Here is a 27,720-nt window from a genome sequence, read left to right as displayed (position 1 = left end):
AATTTAAGAATTTAAGAATTTAAGAATTTAAGAATTTAAGAATTTAAGAATTTAAGAATTTAAGAATTTAAGAATTTAAGAATTTAAGAATTTAAGAATTTAAGAATTTAAGAATTTAAGAATTTAAGAATTTAAGAATTTAAGAATTTAAGAATTTAAGAATTTAAGAATTTAAGAATTTAAGAATTTAAGAATTTAAGAATTTAAGAATTTAAGAATTTAAGAATTTAAGAATTTAAGAATTTAAGAATTTAAGAATTTAAGAATTTAAGAATTTAAGAATTTAAGAATTTAAGAATTTAAGAATTTAAGAATTTAAGAATTTAAGAATTTAAGAATTTAAGAATTTAAGAATTTAAGAATTTAAGAATTTAAGAATTTAAGAATTTAAGAATTTAAGAATTTAAGAATTTAAGAATTTAAGAATTTAAGAATTTAAGAATTTAAGAATTTAAGAATTTAAGAATTTAAGAATTTAAGAATTTAAGAATTTAAGAATTTAAGAATTTAAGAATTTAAGAATTTAAGAATTTAAGAATTTAAGAATTTAAGAATTTAAGAATTTAAGAATTTAAGAATTTAAGAATTTAAGAATTTAAGAATTTAAGAATTTAAGAATTTAAGAATTTAAGAATTTAAGAATTTAAGAATTTAAGAATTTAAGAATTTAAGAATTTAAGAATTTAAGAATTTAAGAATTTAAGAATTTAAGAATTTAAGAATTTAAGAATTTAAGAATTTAAGAATTTAAGAATTTAAGAATTTAAGAATTTAAGAATTTAAGAATTTAAGAATTTAAGAATTTAAGAATTTAAGAATTTAAGAATTTAAGAATTTAAGAATTTAAGAATTTAAGAATTTAAGAATTTAAGAATTTAAGAATTTAAGAATTTAAGAATTTAAGAATTTAAGAATTTAAGAATTTAAGAATTTAAGAATTTAAGAATTTAAGAATTTAAGAATTTAAGAATTTAAGAATTTAAGAATTTAAGAATTTAAGAATTTAAGAATTTAAGAATTTAAGAATTTAAGAATTTAAGAATTTAAGAATTTAAGAATTTAAGAATTTAAGAATTTAAGAATTTAAGAATTTAAGAATTTAAGAATTTAAGAATTTAAGAATTTAAGAATTTAAGAATTTAAGAATTTAAGAATTTAAGAATTTAAGAATTTAAGAATTTAAGAATTTAAGAATTTAAGAATTTAAGAATTTAAGAATTTAAGAATTTAAGAATTTAAGAATTTAAGAATTTAAGAATTTAAGAATTTAAGAATTTAAGAATTTAAGAATTTAAGAATTTAAGAATTTAAGAATTTAAGAATTTAAGAATTTAAGAATTTAAGAATTTAAGAATTTAAGAATTTAAGAATTTAAGAATTTAAGAATTTAAGAATTTAAGAATTTAAGAATTTAAGAATTTAAGAATTTAAGAATTTAAGAATTTAAGAATTTAAGAATTTAAGAATTTAAGAATTTAAGAATTTAAGAATTTAAGAATTTAAGAATTTAAGAATTTAAGAATTTAAGAATTTAAGAATTTAAGAATTTAAGAATTTAAGAATTTAAGAATTTAAGAATTTAAGAATTTAAGAATTTAAGAATTTAAGAATTTAAGAATTTAAGAATTTAAGAATTTAAGAATTTAAGAATTTAAGAATTTAAGAATTTAAGAATTTAAGAATTTAAGAATTTAAGAATTTAAGAATTTAAGAATTTAAGAATTTAAGAATTTAAGAATTTAAGAATTTAAGAATTTAAGAATTTAAGAATTTAAGAATTTAAGAATTTAAGAATTTAAGAATTTAAGAATTTAAGAATTTAAGAATTTAAGAATTTAAGAATTTAAGAATTTAAGAATTTAAGAATTTAAGAATTTAAGAATTTAAGAATTTAAGAATTTAAGAATTTAAGAATTTAAGAATTTAAGAATTTAAGAATTTAAGAATTTAAGAATTTAAGAATTTAAGAATTTAAGAATTTAAGAATTTAAGAATTTAAGAATTTAAGAATTTAAGAATTTAAGAATTTAAGAATTTAAGAATTTAAGAATTTAAGAATTTAAGAATTTAAGAATTTAAGAATTTAAGAATTTAAGAATTTAAGAATTTAAGAATTTAAGAATTTAAGAATTTAAGAATTTAAGAATTTAAGAATTTAAGAATTTAAGAATTTAAGAATTTAAGAATTTAAGAATTTAAGAATTTAAGAATTTAAGAATTTAAGAATTTAAGAATTTAAGAATTTAAGAATTTAACAATTTAAGAATTTAAGAATTTTAAAATCTAAGAATTTATTTTTTTTGCGATTTTTGAGATTTTTGTTTTTTTTTGTTTGCAAAATTGTTTTAAATTTTATATTTTTTAGTTTTCAAATAGTGATTTTTTTTTCAATTTTGATTTTTTTTTAATTTGAATTTTTCTATAAATTTTGAATTTTTGATTTTTAAGTTTTTTGGAGATTTTTAAAATTCTGAATTTAGATATAATCCAATTTTAATTACAATTTTAGAAATTCGAAAAAAAATTAATCTGAATTTAAAAAAAAAATTGTTTAGAAAAACTATTAAAATATAAAAAAAAGTTTCGAATTGATGAAATTTGAATTTTGAATAATGGAGCATTAATTTTTGAATGTTCTGATCTTTTTATTTTTCGCCAAAAATGTTTAAATTTAGAAAAAAAACATTACTCAAAACTCAAAAGAAATTACATATTCAGAGGCGGACATATTAAGAAATGAGTTAAGTGTAGTACTAATTTTATTTGAGAATTTAAAAAATAATCTCTACATAATCTTCATCTTAATTTTTCGACGGTTCGTATTAAGAAAATACAAACATTTTCAGAAAAAGAAAAAAACTATTAATGAGAAATTTACATTGCAATCAATGGAAAAAAACAAATTCTCGTAATTCTTGATAATATTTTTCTTAATAACTTAAAAGTAATTCTATATATTAAATTAATAAACATTGGAACAGGATCTCGTTGGCTACTTGGCAACATTTTTAATTCTGATTTCGAATATGTTCTGAATTTTAACAGGAATTTTACAATTTCATTAATCAAAATATGTTTTTTGAAAACTTGATAGTAATTTCAGATGTTCACTGGTTCCCTAATCCAGAAGATTCAAAACGGGTTCCTGTTGGTCACCTGGCCACATTTCTGATTCTGATTTCAAATAAATTGTGATTTTTTTTCCAAAAATTAATAAAAAAAATCATTTTTTTTTTTAATTCATATAAATTGTGACCTGTCAGAACAGGTTCTCGTTGGCCACTTGACATTATTTATATTTCTAATTTTAAATAAATTCAGATTTTCCAGCAATTTAAAAAAATTAAAATATGCTTTATTAAAATTAATAAAAAAAAAATCAAATGTTCTGGGACTGGTTCCCTAATCCAGAACATTTCATACGGATTTTTGTTGGTCACCTGGCCACATTTCTGATTCTAATTTTGAATTAATTCTGCTATTTCTAGAAAACTAGAAAATTTCCTAATTAAAATATGCTTTTTTTAAAATCAATAAACATTTCAAGTGACACTTGGAAAACATTTCTAATTCTGTTTTCAAATAAATTGTGATTTTTTCCAAAAAAATAAAAAAAACAGTAAAATAAATATATTTTTTTAAATAATAAAAATTATGACAAGTCAGAACAGGTTCTCGTTGGCCACTTGACAACATTTTCAATTCTGATTTCAAATAAATTTAGATTTTCCAAGAAATCTAGAAAATTACATAATTGAAATATACTTTATAAAATAAACAAATAAAAAGTCAAGTGAACACTGGTTCCCTGAACCGGAACAGTTGGCCACTTGGCAACATTTTGATTTCTAATTTTAAATATATTCTATTTTTTACAGGAATTTTAAAATTTCATTAATCAAAATATGTTTTTGAAAACTTGATAAAAATTTCAAATGTTTACTGGTTCCCTAATCCGGATTATTTAAAGCGGGTTCCTGGCCACATTTCTGATTCTGATTTTGAATAAATTCAGATTTTTTCTAGAAAACTAGAAAATTTCCTTATTAAAATATGCTTTTTTCAATTAATAAACATTTCAAGTAACCACTGGTTCCCTGAACCGGAACATTCAGAATGGGTTTCCGTTGGCCACTTGGCAATATTTCAAAATCTGATTTTAAATAAACTGTGATTTTTTCCAAAACTTTAAAAAAATCAGTAAAATAAATATATATTTTTTAAATTAATAAAAATTTTGACCAGTCAGAACAGGTTCTCGTTGGCCACTTGGCAACATTTTTAATTATGATTTAAAATAAATTTAGATTTTTCTAGAAATCTAGAAATATTCTTAATTAAAAAATGTTTTTTTTAATTAATAAACTTTTTATGTGATTTCTGGTTCCCTGATCCGGATCAGTCAGAACAGGTTCTCGTTGGCCACTTGACAACATTTTGAATTCTGATTTCAAATAAATTCAGATTTTTCTAGAAATCTAGAAAATTTCTTAATTAAAATATGCCAAGTGACCACTGGCTCCCTGATCCGGAACAGTCGGCCACTTGGCAACATTTTTATTTCTTATTTTAAATACATTCAGATTTTTCCAGGGATTTAAAAATTTCATTAATTAAAATATGCATTTTTAAAAATTAATTAAAAATTCAAGTTTCCTCTGGTAACATGATCCGAAACATTCAGAACGAGTTCCCGTAGGCCACTTGCCAATATTTCTAATTCTGATATCGAATATGTTCTTAATTTTTACAGGAATTTTTAAATTTCATTAATCTAAATATGTTTTTTGAAAACTTGATAAAAACTTCAAATGTTCACTGGTTCCCTAATCCAGAACATATAAAACGGGTTCCTGTTGGTTACCTGGCCGTATTTATGATTCTGATTTTAATTAATTCTGATTTTTCTAGAAAACTAGAAAATTTCCTAATTAAATTATGCTATTTTAAATTAATGCACATTTCAAGTGACCACTGGTTCCCTGATCCGGAATATTCAGAACGGGTTCCCGTTGGCCACTTGGCCACATTTCTGATTCTGATTTCGGATTAATTCATATTTTTTCCAGAAACCTTGAAAATTTCTTAATAAAAAACTGCCTTTAAAATTAAAAAAAAAGTCAAGTGTCCACTGGTTCCATGATCCGGAACATTCAGAACGGGTTACCGTTGGCCACTTGGCCACATTTCTGATTTTGATTTTGAATCAATTCAGATTTTTCCAGATACATTGAAAATGTCTTAATAAAAACTGCTTCATAAAATTAATAAAAAAAATATAATTTCCACAGGTTCCCTGATCCGGAACATTCAGAGCAGGTTCCCGTTGGCCACTTGGCCATGTTTTTGTGGTCATATGAATATGAAGTAGCAAAGAATGCTTCAACAACACTTTTATTTATATCTGTCTGACACATTGGAATTGTGAAAATATTGCTTATTTTTGTCCGGAGTTTCCGGATCCGGATTGACCGGAACCGGTTCTCAATGGCCACCTTTTCAATTAAACACCTTCAAACATGCTGGGACCAACATTTTTTTAGTTTGTATAGATTGTTTTATGCTATAGTGCGTTCACTTCGCATTAAGAGCAAAAAACTTCAAAATTTTGAAGTTTTTGCACAGTTTTGGCCAATATTCCGGATTTCCTCCGGAACCGGTTACGGGAACCGGCCAATGGGACCAAATCTTGAGTTTTTCTAACAATTTACCGTCGAATGACACCGGAAGCGTCCAAAAAGACCTAATTGATCAGAAGTTACAGAGAAAACAAAATAAAAAATATTTTCCGACGGGGGGTGATTCATATGCAAAACTTCTGCATTGAATATCTCGAGTTAGGATAACAATAAAAATATGCGCCAGGTTGCATTTTGTTCGGGAAGCCGAACCCTAGAGGAGCATTTTTTTTCGTGCTGCCAAAAAATAAAAAAAATATTTTGTTACGCTGTGTTATAGAATCAATTTCAAAACTTTTGTTAAATTTTCAGCTCTCTTAAAAAAAATGATATCAAAATTGTAGAATCAAGAGTAACCTTTTGGAACAACTAAGATCATTCAAGGGGCAAAACAATGTTGCTGTTTGGAATCAGGGTAATGAAATGATTAGTATTTATTATTTAGTTCAGTAGCGTAAAAAGTTTTAATTCAAAAAATATTTATTCTATGTATGCAACTGAAAAAAGGTAAACATTATAAATAAAATTAAAAATAAACTTAATAAGATAATACCAGTGCACCCCAGGTCAAAAATTATTTTAGGAGATAATGCCGCTGGGGTTTTGACTTTGAAATTTAAATTCTTCGTCTTTTTCTAGAAAAAAATGGTTTCAGAATATCTATCGGTTAAAATAAGAAAATTTGGCCTTTTTTTGTTTTTGATATTTTGTACGCTTTTTTAAGCAACAATTTTTTGCGAGAGACTTTTATTTTTTTGTAAACTTTCCCTCAGTTTTTTTTTAATATCAGGAAATGCTGTCTTTTTTTAAAGGTAGACTCCAGAACTGTATTTGTGAGGATTGTCCGATATGAATTGGAAAATAAAATCAATGGTCAATAACTTTCAACAAACCCTGTCATTAGATTTCAAGAATTAATCATAATCCCTTCAACTTAATCAATTACTTGCAAAAATAGTGAGGGATAGTTTCAATTTTATTCTCAATAAAACTCTACTATTAAGGATTCTTTCATATTCTTTTGATTTTTTACTCTTCCGAATATCGTTTTCCTCGCCAGCAAATTAATCGATGTTATGTTTTCCTTTTTCAAGAAAATTGCGAAAATTCCCCCAAAAAAAACCCTTGCACCTTCCTCCAACAAGGCCAGCAATCATCACGTACCAGTTTTCCGGTAAACGAGAGATAAAGCGAAGAATCGCCTCCAATTTCACAGCCAGGCTGAATCCTGCTCACAATGCCGAAAGGATTCTCATTTGTGACAACTTTTCGCATCATAAATATCATCCCTTTCGCCATCGTCAATGGATGATGAAAAGGACGACACACACACACACACACACACCATTATCATTATCGTCATCTTTCCACTCCTCTTGGCACCATTGCTGGCTGCAAAAACCGTGGTTTGATTCATGTGGCCCAGATTTTCGGGTGGGGACCGTCGTCGTCGACGGTCGCTTGGTCCGTTTTTCATTTATTCACGACGTGAGATTTCATATAATTACATGCTTTGTGTGTAATAAATTCCTCGTTCATCTCGGGCTCAGAGCCCGGAGAAAGGGAAGGGTTGGATATCGGGACAGGATGGCCAACTCTTGGTGCAAAAGGATCAAATGAAACCCTTTTGTAACTGTCTCTCCGAGCAGCATCCGACGACGGTGGGGTTGTTCAGGAAAATTCACATTGGGTTGAAAATGTGTTAAAATGTACAACATCTTATTTTTATAATAACATTTAAGATCAAATTTTGCAATTCATTTTTCAAATTAAAAGTTTAATGTCAATCAAAAGTAAAACATTTGAAATTGAATAATTTCGAATCCAGAATCCCACTGTCCTCTTCGCAGAAGAATCTGGGGACTGCTCCGTAACGATTATGCAATCAGGAAACACAAAGAGCTATTACGCTATATGTATACAATTTCGTTCTGTTCGTCATTTCTGATCCAGTGTTTCTAAAGCGCCATCCCCTGCTCCTCAACCCAACCCCGTTCAGGATATTTGATTACGTGGCTCAGGACCTGCCGAAAGAAGTCGAATCTTTCCCCTGGAGTTTCAGCCCCAGACTGTCGAAATTTAGAGCGCTCGCTCGCTCAAGTATTATTATAATGAAATTTCCACTGATTTCTATGCGATTATTATAATATTGTTTAATTTCGGCCGGCATTCCTGGCGGGACAGCAAATCGGTCGTCGGAACCCTTCCTGGGTTTGTTATTATCCCTTCGTCGTTGGCTGGTGTCCCACGGCGAGACGAGACTTGTTTTCTGACGACCATTATGAAAATAATATCCGAGAGCTCGATTCTCGTCTCGACTTGTGAAATTGATCTATCCTCGCTCAGCGCGAGGGGTTGGCTTTTGTGTTGATATCCCCGGGAGGAGAACCAGTCTTCCCGGGAAGGACTCCCTTTATTTTGAATGTAAACATCATAAGTTTATTATTACCTATCATTTGTTTTGCTTTCTCCTCGGAACAAGACGTTCTACAGTGAGGCCAGAAGTGCACAAGACCAACTTTCTAGGACTCTCGAGGATTCCCACCGGACTGGGTGAAGACCCACGTGGCGTGTAGGTGCAAACGTAAACAAATAATAAAACGAGCTGTCAAAATAAATTTTGATGGATTTCAGCTGCTCGTACGTGTTTAACCTTTCTACCTGACCACTGGGATATTGATCCCACCCAGCTTCGCCGAGTTCATATTAATTGGGATAATCCTTGAATGGTTTCTGACCTGGACCTGTGCATCCCACACGTGTTGTTGTTGTTGAATGCAGAACACGGGGAGGGATTACCGTGTGTTCGCAGAGGAACGTTTTCACGGTGCAGTGCGCAGGCAGTAAGCGATTTCTCCAACTCTAGGTAGAGCTGGGAAGGATGCATCTGCGAAGACCTACAAAAGGACCCGGGGTAGATAGGTGGCCGGACAAGTGATGCGTTCAAGCGTGGAGTTTGAGAGCAGAATTCGCTTTAAGCTGGGGCGAGAAAGAGGGATCAATTTGCAGCAGGGATATCTGACTGACTTGGGATTCAATTTGCTGGAATTAATTGGGAGGTATTGATATGGGATGGTTTCGCTAGTTTTGTTGAATAAGGGAGGATTATTTTCCTGAATCTACGATGGATACAGCTTGTTATTTGAAGATAAATTCGATGTATTTTTGAATAAATTAAATTTGTTGTCTACAGATTAGAGAAAACAAATTGTCTGATATCGATGATTGTTTGCACTCTTGAGCTCAGCAAGCATATCTCAAGAATTGTACTAATCCTTTATAAAAGTACTGATAAACTTACGGAATAACATTGGATTCACAATAAAACTCACCTGAAAAGAGAAAAAGGAAAAGAAAGTTAGTATTCATTATAAGAGAGATATAAAGCTATTCTATAAAGGTGAGTTATTGGTAACTGTATTAAACATGAATGGTTCAAATTTCATATTGATTCAATTTAGTTTTGGAAAGAACGAAGGTGATTTGCAGAACTATTTCATTCCCAAATTGTTTCAAAACTCTAACATTTTCAAAAATTCCACCAGCCTGCAGTCTGCAGAACCAATTTAGAATTCATCCCATCCGTCCATCACGTCAAACATTGTCCAAACACAAACAAGTCGTCGGCGGCATCAGCCACAGAGCATCAGAGCCAGAATCAACAGTCGAGAGGGCCCAAAACAACATCACGTGGCCAGCCAGCGCCAGTTGCCCTCGGGGACCTCTCGATCACTCGATGAGGCCCGCCGTCGTCGACCTTGGTCCTCGACACATCATCAACAGAACGTTTTGGCCACAAGACCTCAAAATTGCTCTCTCCCACACACAGTCGCACCTCATCATCATCGATTATCCTGTGGTTGGCTGGCAGGACGATGCTGGCGTTGGCGTTTTCTCCTACACACTTTTTGGGGGGTAATTTTTGGGTGTTTATCGCAAAAGTGTCTTAAATTTCGATTTATAAATCAACTTAAAGTTACAAAATTTGAACTTTTGAGACAAATTTGCCTACACAAACGCCATGCTGTCATTCATCGTCGTCCTCGTTGTTTTCAAAAACGCCAGACAACAGGAACGCACTGGAAAGCTCAGAGAGCAACTGAGATCAACTCGCGTCGGAATTCGCACCGCGGCGAGCGTCTGGCAATCATCTGGATGGAAATTAAATATTTAGTAGCAGCCCAACCAGCACAACATTTTTCCTCGTCTGGAAAACTCTCGACGGTGGTTTTGATGAGCTTTAAACATTTTCAACTCAACGTGGGGCGTGCGCTTTGCATATCAGCTCGAGTTTGAGCAAATTGTTCAGAGTTATATTACACTCTTGCACGTGGGTACTAGGAGGGGACGGTTAGTAAAGGTTGGCTCTGAACTTTGAGAATACTTTTAAATGGTTGAAATATCTTGAAAACCGACAATGTCTTCTACAAATTTAAAGCTGCAAAAAAGATTCATTCTCTAGGATTTCGAAATCGACTTGTCTTTGTATTTTTTGATTTGGATGAAACTTTGTCCATGCATTTCCTATGTCAAAAGAAGCCCTTTTGCATCATTAGTTGTTCCGTACAAGTCTCCTACCAATTTTGGTTACTGGCCATACAAATAAGTTTGAAATTCTGGGAGAAGGGATTTTCCTATCGAGTTGGTGTCTTGGGTAAAGTTGTAGGTTATAATTAGGACTTATCAGAAAAAGAAATAAGTTTTTTTCTTTTTATGACTTCTTTTTGATTTTACATTTTTTTTTATTTGTTTTAGGGGACTCAAAAAGACATCAAATTGTGCAAAATCCAATTTTAAGAAGCTTTTCCTATCGAGTTGGTGTCTTGGGTAAAGTTGTAGGTTATAATTAGGACTTATCAGAAAAAGAAATAAGTTTTTTTTCTTTTTATGACTTCTTTTTGATTTTACATTTTTTTTTATTTGTTTTAGGGGACTTAAAAAGACATCAAATTGTGAAAAATCCAATTTTAAGAAGCTTTTTTTTTTTTTGAAAATATCGAAGATCAGGACACAAAAAAAATTAAAATCATTTGTATTGCAAAATCAAATTTACAATCGAAAAGTGCTCTAGAATTATTTTTATGAAATGTATCGTATTCATGTTAACCACTTTCAGGCATAAATTTTCAATTTTTTAAAAGTATTTTTGAGAGCAGAAACAATTTTTTGAAAAAAAAAGCTCCGATGAAAAACAATATTTTTGAAAGACTGAGACAGTTCCCTGTAGTTTATTCTTTGGAACTTTGAAAATATGGCAATTAGATCCTGAGACACAGCTCACAAATAATTCGAATCTAAAAAAATGAATACCTCGAAGTTTTACCAAATAAGCCTGTTATTTTCAACTGACAATAATTAATAAAGAAAAATGACACCTTTGAAAATTAGCAGAATGAGTCACGGTGCTCAAAATTCCGCTATGATGAAAAATATTATGCAATCCAAGATTTCGGGGTCTATCGATTCCTTACACCACAGCGCACCTCTGAGCAAAAAATAAAAACATTCGCTGATGTAGTTTTCGAGATACAGCCCTTTTAAGATGTTATATTCGATTTTTTCTAAGAAAATCTACAATTTTTTTATGGTTGTTTTAAGTTGGCATTTTAACACTAAAAGATAAATTCCCAGATAAGAGATTTTTAATATATTTTTAAGGTAACCAAAAATATCATAAGATCTGAGAAAATTTGCTGCAATTTTTTTACTTTTGCTGGACGACGGCTGAATGCTGAGATACAGCTTCTTGAAGTTGAGCAATTCTCTCAGATTTCGGTCATTCGATTTTTTTTTTATTTTTTAATCCGACTGAAACTTTTTTGGTGACTTCGGCGGTATGCCCAAAGAAGCCATTTCGCATCATTAGTTTGTACATATAATTTTCCATACAAATTTGGCAGCTGGCCATACAAAAATGATATGTGAAAATTCAAAAATCTGTATCTTTTGAAGGAATTTTTTGATCGATTTGGTGTCTTCGGCAAAGTTGTAGGTATGGATATGGACTACACTGAAAAAAAAATTATACACGGTAAAAAAATTTTTGGTGATTTTTGATTTAACTTTTTGTCACTAAAACTTAATTTGCAAAAAAAACACTATTTTTAATTTTTTTTATTTTTTGATATGTTTTAGAGGACATAAAATGCCAACTTTTCAGAAATTTCCAGGTTGTGCAAAAAATCTTTGAGCGAGTTATAAATTTTTGAATCAATACTGATTTTTTCAAAAAATCGAAAAATTGGTCGCAAAAAGTACTTAAATGAAATTTTGATAAAGTTTTAAACCTTTGCATGACAATATCTCAGCAACTAAGGGTCGTATCAACAAAGTTCAAAAATGCAAAATATAGAGAATTTTCTCAGCTTTTCAAAAATATTTTTTTTCAAAAGTGGGCAAACATGTGCACTAATTTTAAAAAATGAAAAACTGCGACTATTTTCAAAAAAATCACCTAAAAATGGATTTAACTTTAAAACGGTGCACTCTATAAAAATTTCACTAAAGTACTTTTTGATTGCAAAATTGATTTTTCATCGAAAAATGAAGTTGAAAAATTTTTGCGACCAATTTTTCGATTTTTTGAAAAAATCAGCATTGATTCCAAAATTTATAACTCGCTCAAAGATTTTTTGCACAACCTGGAAATTTCTGAAAAGTTTGCATTTGATGTCCTCTAAAACATATCAAAAAAATAAAAAAAAATTAAAATAGTGTTTTTTTGCAAATCAAGTTTTAGTGACAAAAAAATAAATAAAAAATCACCAAAAAATTTTTTTTACCGTGTATCATTATTTTTCAGTGTAGTCCATATCCATACCTACAACTTTGCCGAAGACACCAAATCGATCAAAAAATTCCTTCAAAAGATACAGATTTTTGAATTTTCACATATCATTTTTGTATGGCCAGCTGCCAAATTTGTATGGAAAATTATATGGACAAACTAATGATGCAAAATGGCTTCTTTGGGCATACCGAAGGCACCAAAAAAGTTTCAGTCGGGTTGAAAAATACAAAAATTAAAATTTAAGAAAAAAGACCGATTTCGTAGAGAATTGCTCAGTTATGAAATTTTCTGAAAAATATGTTTTTCTCAATGCGATTTTTCCAAGTTTTTGTCCTACAAAATTTCCCTTAAAAATCAGGGGAAAAATAATTATTGACTAAAATTTACATTTTTATTGAAACAACTTGTAAAATCGATTGTAAACTATTCAGAATACATTATATTATAATGCAAAAAAGATTCTTAAATCTTTAACAAAATTGAATTTGTTTGGAGCTTCTGAAAAAAATGCTTTCTTAAATTTATTAATATTTCGAAAATATAATGTATGAAGCATTTTGTAATACTTTTAGATTTTTTGTTTTTGTTTTGAAAATCATACTTGATTTTTTTTTGTTTGCCCCTCCTCGACCTCGACCAGAGCTGAGAAACAAAAAAACATAAAAAAATAATTGTACCAGTCGAAACAGCTCAAATTATTCAACTCGCGATCTCTTGGAAAGTACTGGATCGATTTTCATTGCTACCAATGAAACTTTTGGAAAAATTTCCTGCTTTAAAAATAATTTCGAATTTTGAAAATTTAGCTTATTATTTGAAAATAATCAAGACAGTTGATCACCGTTGGTTATTAAGTTTTCTGTTCTCTGTTATTTATTTGACAATTTGACAACTTCTCACTCTTATTTATGTATTTTTGATTTGATCTGTGCTGGCTTTAATTTTCCATAATTAGTTAAAAAACGAAGTACCATTTTTTTATTATTTTTTTTCAGCCTGCTTACTTATACAAAGTGTGTAAAATGGCTTTCTTGTCATAGAATTAGCCATGTAAAGTTTTGAAAGAAAATAGACTTTTTTCAATTAATAACTTAGTTTTGGAGTGAATTGCTATGAATTTAAATTAAAAAAATGCTCAGAAAACCCTCATTTTAAAATGGGTGGATTTTAAGAAAATGCAATTTTTTAAACTACAGAGACAGCAAATAAAACATTTTGAAACCAACAAAATTAGCATGAAATTCTTAAAGCTAAAATCCCCTATTTTAACCCCTCTCCCCTACCTTCAGTTTCATCACCGACGGACAGCGGGGCAAAACGGGACACCTTCTCTCCCCATTTAAAGTGCCTTGGCTCAATGGGTAATCACTTTAATCGTACACACCTTTCGACGGCTCCGGTATGTTCGGGATATGTGGTTTAAGCGCTCGCGTTCCACCGAAATTTTTCGGAGTTTGTGGTTCTGTCCCGGCAGTGGTGGCGGCGGGTGTGCCGACTTTTGGGAGCCATAATTTATTCTAATTGCTCTCGCGTGAGTTTACTCATACGCGCGAGTTCCTGGTTGGTATCATCTGGAGCAAAAAGTGTTCGCGTGAGCAGCGCGTAGGTGGACGAAATCCCCGGCGGGCACAGATTATGGCCCGAAAAAGTTTCCAAGCGGCGGAACTGAAAAAGTTTGCGGGGTTTTGGTGGGGTTTTCTAAGGGGAAAAGTTTGTGGGACGTAATTTTAAATTTGTGCAATTTGTTAATTTTTAAATCCATCGATTTATTTGTTGGAATAATGTAAATTGATGATGAATTTGTCAGCTTCAAAACCTCGCTTCCTTTTCTAAGAAATCCTTGAGCCCGTCATGAAATTCAACCATGTCAGCACAAAGGGTAATCTTTAAAATTGACCTATTTCCTCCAAATTACCAACATTATTTTAAATCCCACTCCACAACAACATCGCCCAACTTCACACGAGAAATAAAGCTGTTCGCAAATCTGACGCTGGAAGACTTTTATCTTGTTGTCTTCCAGCTGCCTCAAAATCTGTTCCGAAAAACAAGGCTCCCCGCAAAAGTTTCCACCATTTAAAAAAGCAGCCTCACCAGGAAGAACACGACTGCAGGCGACAAGCGAACGTCATCATCATCTTCGTCGTCCAAGTCACACAGCCTCTCCTGTGTTGTTTGTCTTCTAAATTACCACCCCGCAGCCCCTCGACTTCGCTGTTTTAACAGAGGATCTGTTTTAGACAGTTTGCCCATGTAAAGAGAACAAAAGGTGAAACATTATGTGTCAAGTGTGTTTAGTGGGATGGAACATTTGAAAAGGTTTTGACGTAAAATGAAGACGTTCATGTTCATGTTCATGTTCATGTTCATGTTCATGTTCATGTTCATGTTCATGTTCATGTTCATGTTCATGTTCATGTTCATGTTCATGTTCATGTTCATGTTCATGTTCATGTTCATGTTCATGTTCATGTTCATGTTCATGTTCATGTTCATGTTCATGTTCATGTTCATGTTCATGTTCATGTTCATGTTCATGTTCATGTTCATGTTCATGTTCATGTTCATGTTCATGTTCATGTTCATGTTCATGTTCATGTTCATGTTCATGTTCATGTTCATGTTCATGTTCATGTTCATGTTCATGTTCATGTTAGTTTTGGGTTTTGAGGTTTAAGCTTTGTTTTTTTTATTTTCTTCAATTTGAATGTTTTCCACGATTTCAAGTGCCCATTTCAAATGTTACTCCACGTTTTCAGACAGACTCAACGCTGGTTTTGTCTCGGAACGTTCTCTTTCCCGTTTAAGGGCGCGCACGGGTGGATTTATGCTCAAACGGAAGGGCGGAGGAGCCACTCCGCGCGCTCTCAGTTTCTAAGAAAACACATTATCATAATTATGATTTGATATTATAATGACGATAATTTTCGTGTGGCACCATGTTAGTGTCTGCGCTGGCCTCGCCACCACCACTCTCATCGTCAAATTTGCGGTTTTACATACAATATATATTCCTGGAGTTTCGGTCTAATTCATCTCGAAAGTCTCTCCCGACTAGAATGACTGGTGGCTGGTGCTCTAATGCTTGTGGTTTAGCCTCTTTATGGGGTTAGCCGTCTTGGTGTTTAATGTGACCAGACTATAGTTGGTTCGGGGAGGGCCGTGCGGTTTTGTCAAACTGACACGATCTTGAACGCCGGGTTTGGGGTTAGCCTGAAATGGCGGCCATAATGGGAATTTGCACACTATATTTTAGCAGGAATTTATGTTGGTCCCGCGCCGGTGCATATCAAAGTGGATTAACTCCCTCGAGTGAATATTAGTTGCTTTTTGGGGGTGGTGAGCCCTTTGTAGTGGAACACATTCGTGGAATTACCTTCTGAGTTCGAGTGGTGATTACGGTTGATAATGGCGGAGTTAATTACCACCGAATCCATTAAAATTGATGGACTATTCGGGTTTATGCTGATGTTACTAAAACTACCCCACCTGAACAAAAAGAATAAAACAACTATGAGCTCTTTGGCTTGGTGTTCAGGGCTTCGGAGTCGCAGTTGGAGCTGGAACAAGTCTTTTCAAACATTTTATCAAATTCTATTGAACAAAGATCTACATTGTACCGGAACATCGTATCGCTTTCAATCTCTCTATCCGTCATATTCCCAATTATAACCCAAAAAGTTCTTCCCAAAAAACGCATCATCAAAATTCAGCAAGCTGCATTCCCTGTCTTATCTCCAAATCTCCACACGACGATCGAATCGCTCCAGTCATATTTTTCCCATTCATTTCACTTCCCATCGTCAATATTTTGATTTGTGCTCGTTAGCTTGAAATATTCGGCAGTTCTGACAGGCGACATCGGTGCTATCCTTTTTATTATTCCGAACCAAGAACTTCCTTGCCCACGAGTCGAACTCGAAAGAAAAAAACGAGAATCGACAACCATGACAAAGGAGTACATGCGACGTTACATTCCCATATCTGAGTTATTGAACATCAAGCGAACGCATCGAGCGGAAGAAGTGCGCGCCGGCACGATTCCGTTTGTTCTGAACCTTGTTTTTGGGGGCCCTCCTCCTCCAGAACCGGGGAGTGTGTCGCGACGGGTTGTGTATTGATTTATATTCAAAATATTAAGTTTCGCTTTCGGAGCTTCGTCTTCCGTTTCGATTCGAGCTTGCAAAAGGGGTAGTTTGACAATTTCGTGAGATCAAAATGTGTCATCAAAACCAACCAGCAATTGACAAAGCACCCCAAGTTAATAAAGCATTAAATGTGTTCAATTTTTCGTCACAGGCCTCGGGTACGACTGCGAATACATGTTTTCCACATGTCCCCAAGAAGGGGGCAAGGTGGAGTGGGAGTTGCTGGAGCAGGAAGAGTCTCTTTATTCACTAAATTCCACTTCGGCGAAAAACACATGTACCGCCTGATTGTTTCACGATTACTCGCGACGCTTCCAGGCATCCTGCACTGATGTGGTGGTAGGATGGTTGTGTAACATTTATGTGAACATGATGTTTGGTTGTAGTTGAAACAATTGGTTAATGAAGCATTAAAAAAGAAGTTTAAATTTATAATGATTAAATTGATATTCATTCAGATTATTTCACTTTTTATCGCAATTTTATGCCTCTTCAGGGTATAACAAAATCATGCAAAATTATCCAGATTTGGCTCAAATTAAACCTAAGAGCAACTCTCTACGAAATCGGCCGATTTCGACCATTTTTATTTTTTGTATTTTTTTATTTGACTCAAACTTTGTGGGGGCCTTCCCTATGACCAAATAAGCTATTTTGTGTCATTGGTTCACCCATGCAAGTCTCCATACAATTTTGGCTGCTGTCCATACAAAAATGGTATGTAAATATTCAAACAGCTGTAACTTTTGAGTGAATTTTCTGATCAATTTGGTGTCTTCGGCAAAGTTGTAGGTATTGTTGAGGACAATTGAGAAAAAAATAGGTACACGGAAAAAAAAAATTGCAGATTTTTTTATCAACTTTTTTTTCACTAAAACTCAATTTCCCAAAATACGTATTTTTTGATTTTCGATATTTTTTGATATGTTTTAGGGGACTAAAATCCGCAACTTTTGAGCTATAGAGAAACATGGTCAAAAAATCTGCCGCCAAGTTATGAATTTTTGAAAAATAGTGATTTTTGGAAAAAAATCCAAATTTCATGCAAAAACAAATTTGAAGTTATTTTTTAATGCAAAATTGAATTTGCAATCGAAAACTACTTTACAATTTTTTTGATAAAGGGCTTCGTTTTCAAGATATAGCCACCGAAAGTTTGATTTTAGCAAAATATTTGCAGTTTTTCGATTTTTTAAAATAGTGACCATGAGCGACCATTTCTAAACATATTTTTTTTGAAAAGTTCAGAAAATTTGCTATAAAATTGTCTAAGAGACATGGAAGATTGGACCTTGGGTTGCTGAGATAGAGCCGCTTTTAGAAAAAGAAACACGAAAATTGAAGTTTTCTAAGTCTCACCAAAACAACCCACCATTTTCTAATGTCGATATCTCAGCAACTAATGGTCCGATTTTCAATGTTAATACATGAAACATTCGTGAAATTTTCCGATCTTTTCGAAAAAAATATTTTGAAAAAAATTAAATCAAGACTAACATTTTAAATGGGCGTAATATTCAATGTTTGGCCCTTTTAAAATGTTAGTCTTGATTTAATTTTTTTCAAAATATTTTTTTCGAAAAGATCGGAAAATTTCACGAATGTTTCATATTTTAACATTCAAAATCGGACCATTAGTTGCTGAGATATCGACATTAGAAAATGGTGGGTTGTTTTGGCGAGACTTAGAAAACTTCAATTTTCGTGTTTCTTTTTCTTAAAGCGGCTGTATCTCAGCAACCCGAGGTCCAATCTTCAATGTCTCTTAGACAATTTTATAGCAAATTTTCTGAACTTTTCAAAAAAAATATTTTTAGAAATGATCGCTCATGGTCACTATTTTTAAAAATCGAAAAACTGCAAATATTTTGCTAAAATCAAACTTTCGGTGGCTATATCTTGAAAAGCCCTTTATCAAAAAAAATGTAAAGTAGTTTTCGATTGCAAATTCAATTTTGCATTAAAAAATAACTTCAAATTTGTTTTTGCATGAAATTTGGATTTTTTTCCAAAAATCACTATTTTTCAAAAATTCACAACTTGGCGGCAGATTTTTTGACCATGTTTCTCTATAGCTCAAAAGTTACGGATTTTAGTCCCCTAAAACATATCAAAAAATCTCGAAAATCAAAAAAATTCGTATATTGGGAAATTGAGTTTTAGTAAAAAAAAAATTGATAAAAAAATCTGCAAATTTTTTTTCCGTGTACCTATTTTTTCTCAATTGTCCTCAACAATACCTACAACTTTGCCGAAGACACCAAACTGATCAGAAAATTCATTCAAAAGTTACAGATATTCGAATATTTACATACCATTTTTGTATGGACAGCAGCCAAAATTGTATGGAGACTTGTATGGGTGAACCAATGACACAAAATAGCTTATTTGGTCACAGGGAAGGCCCCCACAAAGTTTGAGCCAAATCAAAAAATACAAATAAAATCCATTTCCGGTTTTGGTAGAGAATTGCTCCTAAGTATGTTTTCTTTCCTAACTAGAAACCCGTTTTTGATCATTGTTGTCACTGTTGACTTGCCACAACATGAAAAATAACCATTTCAGGACCCCAAATTAAACAAAAAACGTTTCCTGCATGATTTGACCTGCAGGTTGAGTTGCATGGAAACAGGGCTGAGCTGTAGGTTAGTCGAGGTTAGTCGTCGACTAACAAGTTCTTTAACAAAAATGTCGCCCTCCTTAAACCATTTGGCGCCCTCAGCAGGGCCCAAGAGAAACTTTGCATTTTGCAAATTTGCCAAGTTGCCGATTTGTGCTGCGCCTTCTTGAAAAAGATAAAGCGCCCCCTCAGGAAGCCCCAGGGCGCCCAAAATGCCATTTTTGCAAATTAAAAAAAAAGAGCCTAAGGGAGATCAGGGCTGAGCTGTAGGTTAGTCGAGGTTAGTCGTCGACTAACAAGTTCTTTAACAAAAATGTCGCCCTCCTTAAACCATTTGGCGCCCTCAGCAGGGCCCAAGAGAAACTTTGCATTTTGCAAATTTGCCAAGTTGCCGATTTGTGCTGCGCCTTCTTGAAAAAGATAAAGCGCCCCCTCAGGAAGCCCCAGGGCGCCCAAAATGCCATTTTTGCAAATTAAAAAAAAAGAGCCTAAGGGAGATCAGGGCTGAGCTGTAGGTTAGTCGAGGTTAGTCGTCGACTAACAAGTTCTTTAACAAAAATGTCGCCCTCCTTAAACCATTTGGCGCCCTCAGCAGGGCCCAAGAGAAACTTTGCATTTTGCAAATTTGCCAAGTTGCCGATTTGTGCTGCGCCTTCTTGAAAAAGATAAAGCGCCCCCTCAGGAAGCCCCAGGGCGCCCAAAATGCCATTTTTGCAAATTAAAAAAAAAGAGCCTAAGGGAGATCAGGGCTGAGCTGTAGGTTAGTCGAGGTTAGTCGTCGACTAACAAGTTCTTTAACAAAAATGTCGCCCTCCTTAAACCATTTGGCGCCCTCAGCAGGGCCCAAGAGAAACTTTGCATTTTGCAAATTTGCCAAGTTGCCGATTTGTGCTGCGCCTTCTTGAAAAAGATAAAGCGCCCCCTCAGGAAGCCCCAGGGCGCCCAAAATGCCATTTTTGCAAATTAAAAAAAAAGAGCCTAAGGGAGATCAGGGCTGAGCTGTAGGTTAGTCGAGGTTAGTCGTCGACTAACAAGTTCTTTAACAAAAATGTCGCCCTCCTTAAACCATTTGGCGCCCTCAGCAGGGCCCAAGAGAAACTTTGCATTTTGCAAATTTGCCAAGTTGCCGATTTGTGCTGCGCCTTCTTGAAAAAGATAAAGCGCCCCCTCAGGAAGCCCCAGGGCGCCCAAAATGCCATTTTTGCAAATTAAAAAAAAAAGAGCCTAAGGGAGATCAGGGCTGAGCTGTAGGTTAGTCGAGGTTAGTCGTCGACTAACAAGTTCTTTAACAAAAATGTCGCCCTCCTTAAACCATTTGGCGCCCTCAGCAGGGCCCAAGAGAAACTTTGCATTTTGCAAATTTGCCAAGTTGCCGATTTGTGCTGCGCCTTCTTGAAAAAGATAAAGCGCCCCCTCAGGAAGCCCCAGGGCGCCCAAAATGCCATTTTTGCAAATTAAAAAAAAAGAGCCTAAGGGAGATCAGGGCTGAGCTGTAGGTTAGTCGAGGTTAGTCGTCGACTAACAAGTTCTTTAACAAAAATGTCGCCCTCCTTAAACCATTTGGCGCCCTCAGCAGGGCCCAAGAGAAACTTTGCATTTTGCAAATTTGCCAAGTTGCCGATTTGTGCTGCGCCTTCTTGAAAAAGATAAAGCGCCCCCTCAGGAAGCCCCAGGGCGCCCAAAATGCCATTTTTGCAAATTAAAAAAAAAGAGCCTAAGGGAGATCAGGGCTGAGCTGTAGGTTAGTCGAGGTTAGTCGTCGACTAACAAGTTCTTTAACAAAAATGTCGCCCTCCTTAAACCATTTGGCGCCCTCAGCAGGGCCCAAGAGAAACTTTGCATTTTGCAAATTTGCCAAGTTGCCGATTTGTGCTGCGCCTTCTTGAAAAAGATAAAGCGCCCCCTCAGGAAGCCCCAGGGCGCCCAAAATGCCATTTTTGCAAATTAAAAAAAAAGAGCCTAAGGGAGATCAGGGCTGAGCTGTAGGTTAGTCGAGGTTAGTCGTCGACTAACAAGTTCTTTAACAAAAATGTCGCCCTCCTTAAACCATTTGGCGCCCTCAGCAGGGCCCAAGAGAAACTTTGCATTTTGCAAATTTGCCAAGTTGCCGATTTGTGCTGCGCCTTCTTGAAAAAGATAAAGCGCCCCCTCAGGAAGCCCCAGGGCGCCCAAAATGCCATTTTTGCAAATTAAAAAAAAAGAGCCTAAGGGAGATCAGGGCTGAGCTGTAGGTTAGTCGAGGTTAGTCGTCGACTAACAAGTTCTTTAACAAAAATGTCGCCCTCCTTAAACCATTTGGCGCCCTCAGCAGGGCCCAAGAGAAACTTTGCATTTTGCAAATTTGCCAAGTTGCCGATTTGTGCTGCGCCTTCTTGAAAAAGATAAAGCGCCCCCTCAGGAAGCCCCAGGGCGCCCAAAATGCCATTTTTGCAAATTAAAAAAAAAGAGCCTAAGGGAGATCAGGGCTGAGCTGTAGGTTAGTCGAGGTTAGTCGTCGACTAACAAGTTCTTTAACAAAAATGTCGCCCTCCTTAAACCATTTGGCGCCCTCAGCAGGGCCCAAGAGAAACTTTGCATTTTGCAAATTTGCCAAGTTGCCGATTTGTGCTGCGCCTTCTTGAAAAAGATAAAGCGCCCCCTCAGGAAGCCCCAGGGCGCCCAAAATGCCATTTTTGCAAATTAAAAAAAAAGAGCCTAAGGGAGATCAGGGCTGAGCTGTAGGTTAGTCGAGGTTAGTCGTCGACTAACAAGTTCTTTAACAAAAATGTCGCCCTCCTTAAACCATTTGGCGCCCTCAGCAGGGCCCAAGAGAAACTTTGCATTTTGCAAATTTGCCAAGTTGCCGATTTGTGCTGCGCCTTCTTGAAAAAGATAAAGCGCCCCCTCAGGAAGCCCCAGGGCGCCCAAAATGCCATTTTTGCAAATTAAAAAAAAAGAGCCTAAGGGAGATCAGGGCTGAGCTGTAGGTTAGTCGAGGTTAGTCGTCGACTAACAAGTTCTTTAACAAAAATGTCGCCCTCCTTAAACCATTTGGCGCCCTCAGCAGGGCCCAAGAGAAACTTTGCATTTTGCAAATTTGCCAAGTTGCCGATTTGTGCTGCGCCTTCTTGAAAAAGATAAAGCGCCCCCTCAGGAAGCCCCAGGGCGCCCAAAATGCCATTTTTGCAAATTAAAAAAAAAGAGCCTAAGGGAGATCAGGGCTGAGCTGTAGGTTAGTCGAGGTTAGTCGTCGACTAACAAGTTCTTTAACAAAAATGTCGCCCTCCTTAAACCATTTGGCGCCCTCAGCAGGGCCCAAGAGAAACTTTGCATTTTGCAAATTTGCCAAGTTGCCGATTTGTGCTGCGCCTTCTTGAAAAAGATAAAGCGCCCCCTCAGGAAGCCCCAGGGCGCCCAAAATGCCATTTTTGCAAATTAAAAAAAAAGAGCCTAAGGGAGATCAGGGCTGAGCTGTAGGTTAGTCGAGGTTAGTCGTCGACTAACAAGTTCTTTAACAAAAATGTCGCCCTCCTTAAACCATTTGGCGCCCTCAGCAGGGCCCAAGAGAAACTTTGCATTTTGCAAATTTGCCAAGTTGCCGATTTGTGCTGCGCCTTCTTGAAAAAGATAAAGCGCCCCCTCAGGAAGCCCCAGGGCGCCCAAAATGCCATTTTTGCAAATTAAAAAAAAAGAGCCTAAGGGAGATCAGGGCTGAGCTGTAGGTTAGTCGAGGTTAGTCGTCGACTAACAAGTTCTTTAACAAAAATGTCGCCCTCCTTAAACCATTTGGCGCCCTCAGCAGGGCCCAAGAGAAACTTTGCATTTTGCAAATTTGCCAAGTTGCCGATTTGTGCTGCGCCTTCTTGAAAAAGATAAAGCGCCCCCTCAGGAAGCCCCAGGGCGCCCAAAATGCCATTTTTGCAAATTAAAAAAAAAGAGCCTAAGGGAGATCAGGGCTGAGCTGTAGGTTAGTCGAGGTTAGTCGTCGACTAACAAGTTCTTTAACAAAAATGTCGCCCTCCTTAAACCATTTGGCGCCCTCAGCAGGGCCCAAGAGAAACTTTGCATTTTGCAAATTTGCCAAGTTGCCGATTTGTGCTGCGCCTTCTTGAAAAAGATAAAGCGCCCCCTCAGGAAGCCCCAGGGCGCCCAAAATGCCATTTTTGCAAATTAAAAAAAAAGAGCCTAAGGGAGATCAGGGCTGAGCTGTAGGTTAGTCGAGGTTAGTCGTCGACTAACAAGTTCTTTAACAAAAATGTCGCCCTCCTTAAACCATTTGGCGCCCTCAGCAGGGCCCAAGAGAAACTTTGCATTTTGCAAATTTGCCAAGTTGCCGATTTGTGCTGCGCCTTCTTGAAAAAGATAAAGCGCCCCCTCAGGAAGCCCCAGGGCGCCCAAAATGCCATTTTTGCAAATTAAAAAAAAAGAGCCTAAGGGAGATCAGGGCTGAGCTGTAGGTTAGTCGAGGTTAGTCGTCGACTAACAAGTTCTTTAACAAAAATGTCGCCCTCCTTAAACCATTTGGCGCCCTCAGCAGGGCCCAAGAGAAACTTTGCATTTTGCAAATTTGCCAAGTTGCCGATTTGTGCTGCGCCTTCTTGAAAAAGATAAAGCGCCCCCTCAGGAAGCCCCAGGGCGCCCAAAATGCCATTTTTGCAAATTAAAAAAAAAGAGCCTAAGGGAGATCAGGGCTGAGCTGTAGGTTAGTCGAGGTTAGTCGTCGACTAACAAGTTCTTTAACAAAAATGTCGCCCTCCTTAAACCATTTGGCGCCCTCAGCAGGGCCCAAGAGAAACTTTGCATTTTGCAAATTTGCCAAGTTGCCGATTTGTGCTGCGCCTTCTTGAAAAAGATAAAGCGCCCCCTCAGGAAGCCCCAGGGCGCCCAAAATGCCATTTTTGCAAATTAAAAAAAAAGAGCCTAAGGGAGATCAGGGCTGAGCTGTAGGTTAGTCGAGGTTAGTCGTCGACTAACAAGTTCTTTAACAAAAATGTCGCCCTCCTTAAACCATTTGGCGCCCTCAGCAGGGCCCAAGAGAAACTTTGCATTTTGCAAATTTGCCAAGTTGCCGATTTGTGCTGCGCCTTCTTGAAAAAGATAAAGCGCCCCCTCAGGAAGCCCCAGGGCGCCCAAAATGCCATTTTTGCAAATTAAAAAAAAAGAGCCTAAGGGAGATCAGGGCTGAGCTGTAGGTTAGTCGAGGTTAGTCGTCGACTAACAAGTTCTTTAACAAAAATGTCGCCCTCCTTAAACCATTTGGCGCCCTCAGCAGGGCCCAAGAGAAACTTTGCATTTTGCAAATTTGCCAAGTTGCCGATTTGTGCTGCGCCTTCTTGAAAAAGATAAAGCGCCCCCTCAGGAAGCCCCAGGGCGCCCAAAATGCCATTTTTGCAAATTAAAAAAAAAGAGCCTAAGGGAGATCAGGGCTGAGCTGTAGGTTAGTCGAGGTTAGTCGTCGACTAACAAGTTCTTTAACAAAAATGTCGCCCTCCTTAAACCATTTGGCGCCCTCAGCAGGGCCCAAGAGAAACTTTGCATTTTGCAAATTTGCCAAGTTGCCGATTTGTGCTGCGCCTTCTTGAAAAAGATAAAGCGCCCCCTCAGGAAGCCCCAGGGCGCCCAAAATGCCATTTTTGCAAATTAAAAAAAAAGAGCCTAAGGGAGATCAGGGCTGAGCTGTAGGTTAGTCGAGGTTAGTCGTCGACTAACAAGTTCTTTAACAAAAATGTCGCCCTCCTTAAACCATTTGGCGCCCTCAGCAGGGCCCAAGAGAAACTTTGCATTTTGCAAATTTGCCAAGTTGCCGATTTGTGCTGCGCCTTCTTGAAAAAGATAAAGCGCCCCCTCAGGAAGCCCCAGGGCGCCCAAAATGCCATTTTTGCAAATTAAAAAAAAAGAGCCTAAGGGAGATCAGGGCTGAGCTGTAGGTTAGTCGAGGTTAGTCGTCGACTAACAAGTTCTTTAACAAAAATGTCGCCCTCCTTAAACCATTTGGCGCCCTCAGCAGGGCCCAAGAGAAACTTTGCATTTTGCAAATTTGCCAAGTTGCCGATTTGTGCTGCGCCTTCTTGAAAAAGATAAAGCGCCCCCTCAGGAAGCCCCAGGGCGCCCAAAATGCCATTTTTGCAAATTAAAAAAAAAGAGCCTAAGGGAGATCAGGGCTGAGCTGTAGGTTAGTCGAGGTTAGTCGTCGACTAACAAGTTCTTTAACAAAAATGTCGCCCTCCTTAAACCATTTGGCGCCCTCAGCAGGGCCCAAGAGAAACTTTGCATTTTGCAAATTTGCCAAGTTGCCGATTTGTGCTGCGCCTTCTTGAAAAAGATAAAGCGCCCCCTCAGGAAGCCCCAGGGCGCCCAAAATGCCATTTTTGCAAATTAAAAAAAAAGAGCCTAAGGGAGATCAGGGCTGAGCTGTAGGTTAGTCGAGGTTAGTCGTCGACTAACAAGTTCTTTAACAAAAATGTCGCCCTCCTTAAACCATTTGGCGCCCTCAGCAGGGCCCAAGAGAAACTTTGCATTTTGCAAATTTGCCAAGTTGCCGATTTGTGCTGCGCCTTCTTGAAAAAGATAAAGCGCCCCCTCAGGAAGCCCCAGGGCGCCCAAAATGCCATTTTTGCAAATTAAAAAAAAAGAGCCTAAGGGAGATCAGGGCTGAGCTGTAGGTTAGTCGAGGTTAGTCGTCGACTAACAAGTTCTTTAACAAAAATGTCGCCCTCCTTAAACCATTTGGCGCCCTCAGCAGGGCCCAAGAGAAACTTTGCATTTTGCAAATTTGCCAAGTTGCCGATTTGTGCTGCGCCTTCTTGAAAAAGATAAAGCGCCCCCTCAGGAAGCCCCAGGGCGCCCAAAATGCCATTTTTGCAAATTAAAAAAAAAGAGCCTAAGGGAGATCAGGGCTGAGCTGTAGGTTAGTCGAGGTTAGTCGTCGACTAACAAGTTCTTTAACAAAAATGTCGCCCTCCTTAAACCATTTGGCGCCCTCAGCAGGGCCCAAGAGAAACTTTGCATTTTGCAAATTTGCCAAGTTGCCGATTTGTGCTGCGCCTTCTTGAAAAAGATAAAGCGCCCCCTCAGGAAGCCCCAGGGCGCCCAAAATGCCATTTTTGCAAATTAAAAAAAAAGAGCCTAAGGGAGATCAGGGCTGAGCTGTAGGTTAGTCGAGGTTAGTCGTCGACTAACAAGTTCTTTAACAAAAATGTCGCCCTCCTTAAACCATTTGGCGCCCTCAGCAGGGCCCAAGAGAAACTTTGCATTTTGCAAATTTGCCAAGTTGCCGATTTGTGCTGCGCCTTCTTGAAAAAGATAAAGCGCCCCCTCAGGAAGCCCCAGGGCGCCCAAAATGCCATTTTTGCAAATTAAAAAAAAAGAGCCTAAGGGAGATCAGGGCTGAGCTGTAGGTTAGTCGAGGTTAGTCGTCGACTAACAAGTTCTTTAACAAAAATGTCGCCCTCCTTAAACCATTTGGCGCCCTCAGCAGGGCCCAAGAGAAACTTTGCATTTTGCAAATTTGCCAAGTTGCCGATTTGTGCTGCGCCTTCTTGAAAAAGATAAAGCGCCCCCTCAGGAAGCCCCAGGGCGCCCAAAATGCCATTTTTGCAAATTAAAAAAAAAGAGCCTAAGGGAGATCAGGGCTGAGCTGTAGGTTAGTCGAGGTTAGTCGTCGACTAACAAGTTCTTTAACAAAAATGTCGCCCTCCTTAAACCATTTGGCGCCCTCAGCAGGGCCCAAGAGAAACTTTGCATTTTGCAAATTTGCCAAGTTGCCGATTTGTGCTGCGCCTTCTTGAAAAAGATAAAGCGCCCCCTCAGGAAGCCCCAGGGCGCCCAAAATGCCATTTTTGCAAATTAAAAAAAAAGAGCCTAAGGGAGATCAGGGCTGAGCTGTAGGTTAGTCGAGGTTAGTCGTCGACTAACAAGTTCTTTAACAAAAATGTCGCCCTCCTTAAACCATTTGGCGCCCTCAGCAGGGCCCAAGAGAAACTTTGCATTTTGCAAATTTGCCAAGTTGCCGATTTGTGCTGCGCCTTCTTGAAAAAGATAAAGCGCCCCCTCAGGAAGCCCCAGGGCGCCCAAAATGCCATTTTTGCAAATTAAAAAAAAAGAGCCTAAGGGAGATCAGGGCTGAGCTGTAGGTTAGTCGAGGTTAGTCGTCGACTAACAAGTTCTTTAACAAAAATGTCGCCCTCCTTAAACCATTTGGCGCCCTCAGCAGGGCCCAAGAGAAACTTTGCATTTTGCAAATTTGCCAAGTTGCCGATTTGTGCTGCGCCTTCTTGAAAAAGATAAAGCGCCCCCTCAGGAAGCCCCAGGGCGCCCAAAATGCCATTTTTGCAAATTAAAAAAAAAGAGCCTAAGGGAGATCAGGGCTGAGCTGTAGGTTAGTCGAGGTTAGTCGTCGACTAACAAGTTCTTTAACAAAAATGTCGCCCTCCTTAAACCATTTGGCGCCCTCAGCAGGGCCCAAGAGAAACTTTGCATTTTGCAAATTTGCCAAGTTGCCGATTT

The 27,720-nt window shown here is 36.3% G+C and overlaps 1 protein-coding gene across 1 annotated transcript in view; it reads right to left on the bottom strand.

The window, feature by feature from the left end:
* Positions 1-27,720, bottom strand: part of LOC120423917 (MOXD1 homolog 2-like) — a 395,154-nt gene that overhangs the window by 235,554 nt on the left and 131,880 nt on the right.

The sequence above is a fragment of the Culex pipiens genome, chromosome 2 (genome assembly GCF_016801865.2).
Source record: "Culex pipiens pallens isolate TS chromosome 2, TS_CPP_V2, whole genome shotgun sequence".
NCBI lineage: Eukaryota > Metazoa > Arthropoda > Insecta > Diptera > Culicidae > Culex > Culex pipiens.
This window is presented reverse-complemented; position numbering and strand designations above follow the sequence as displayed.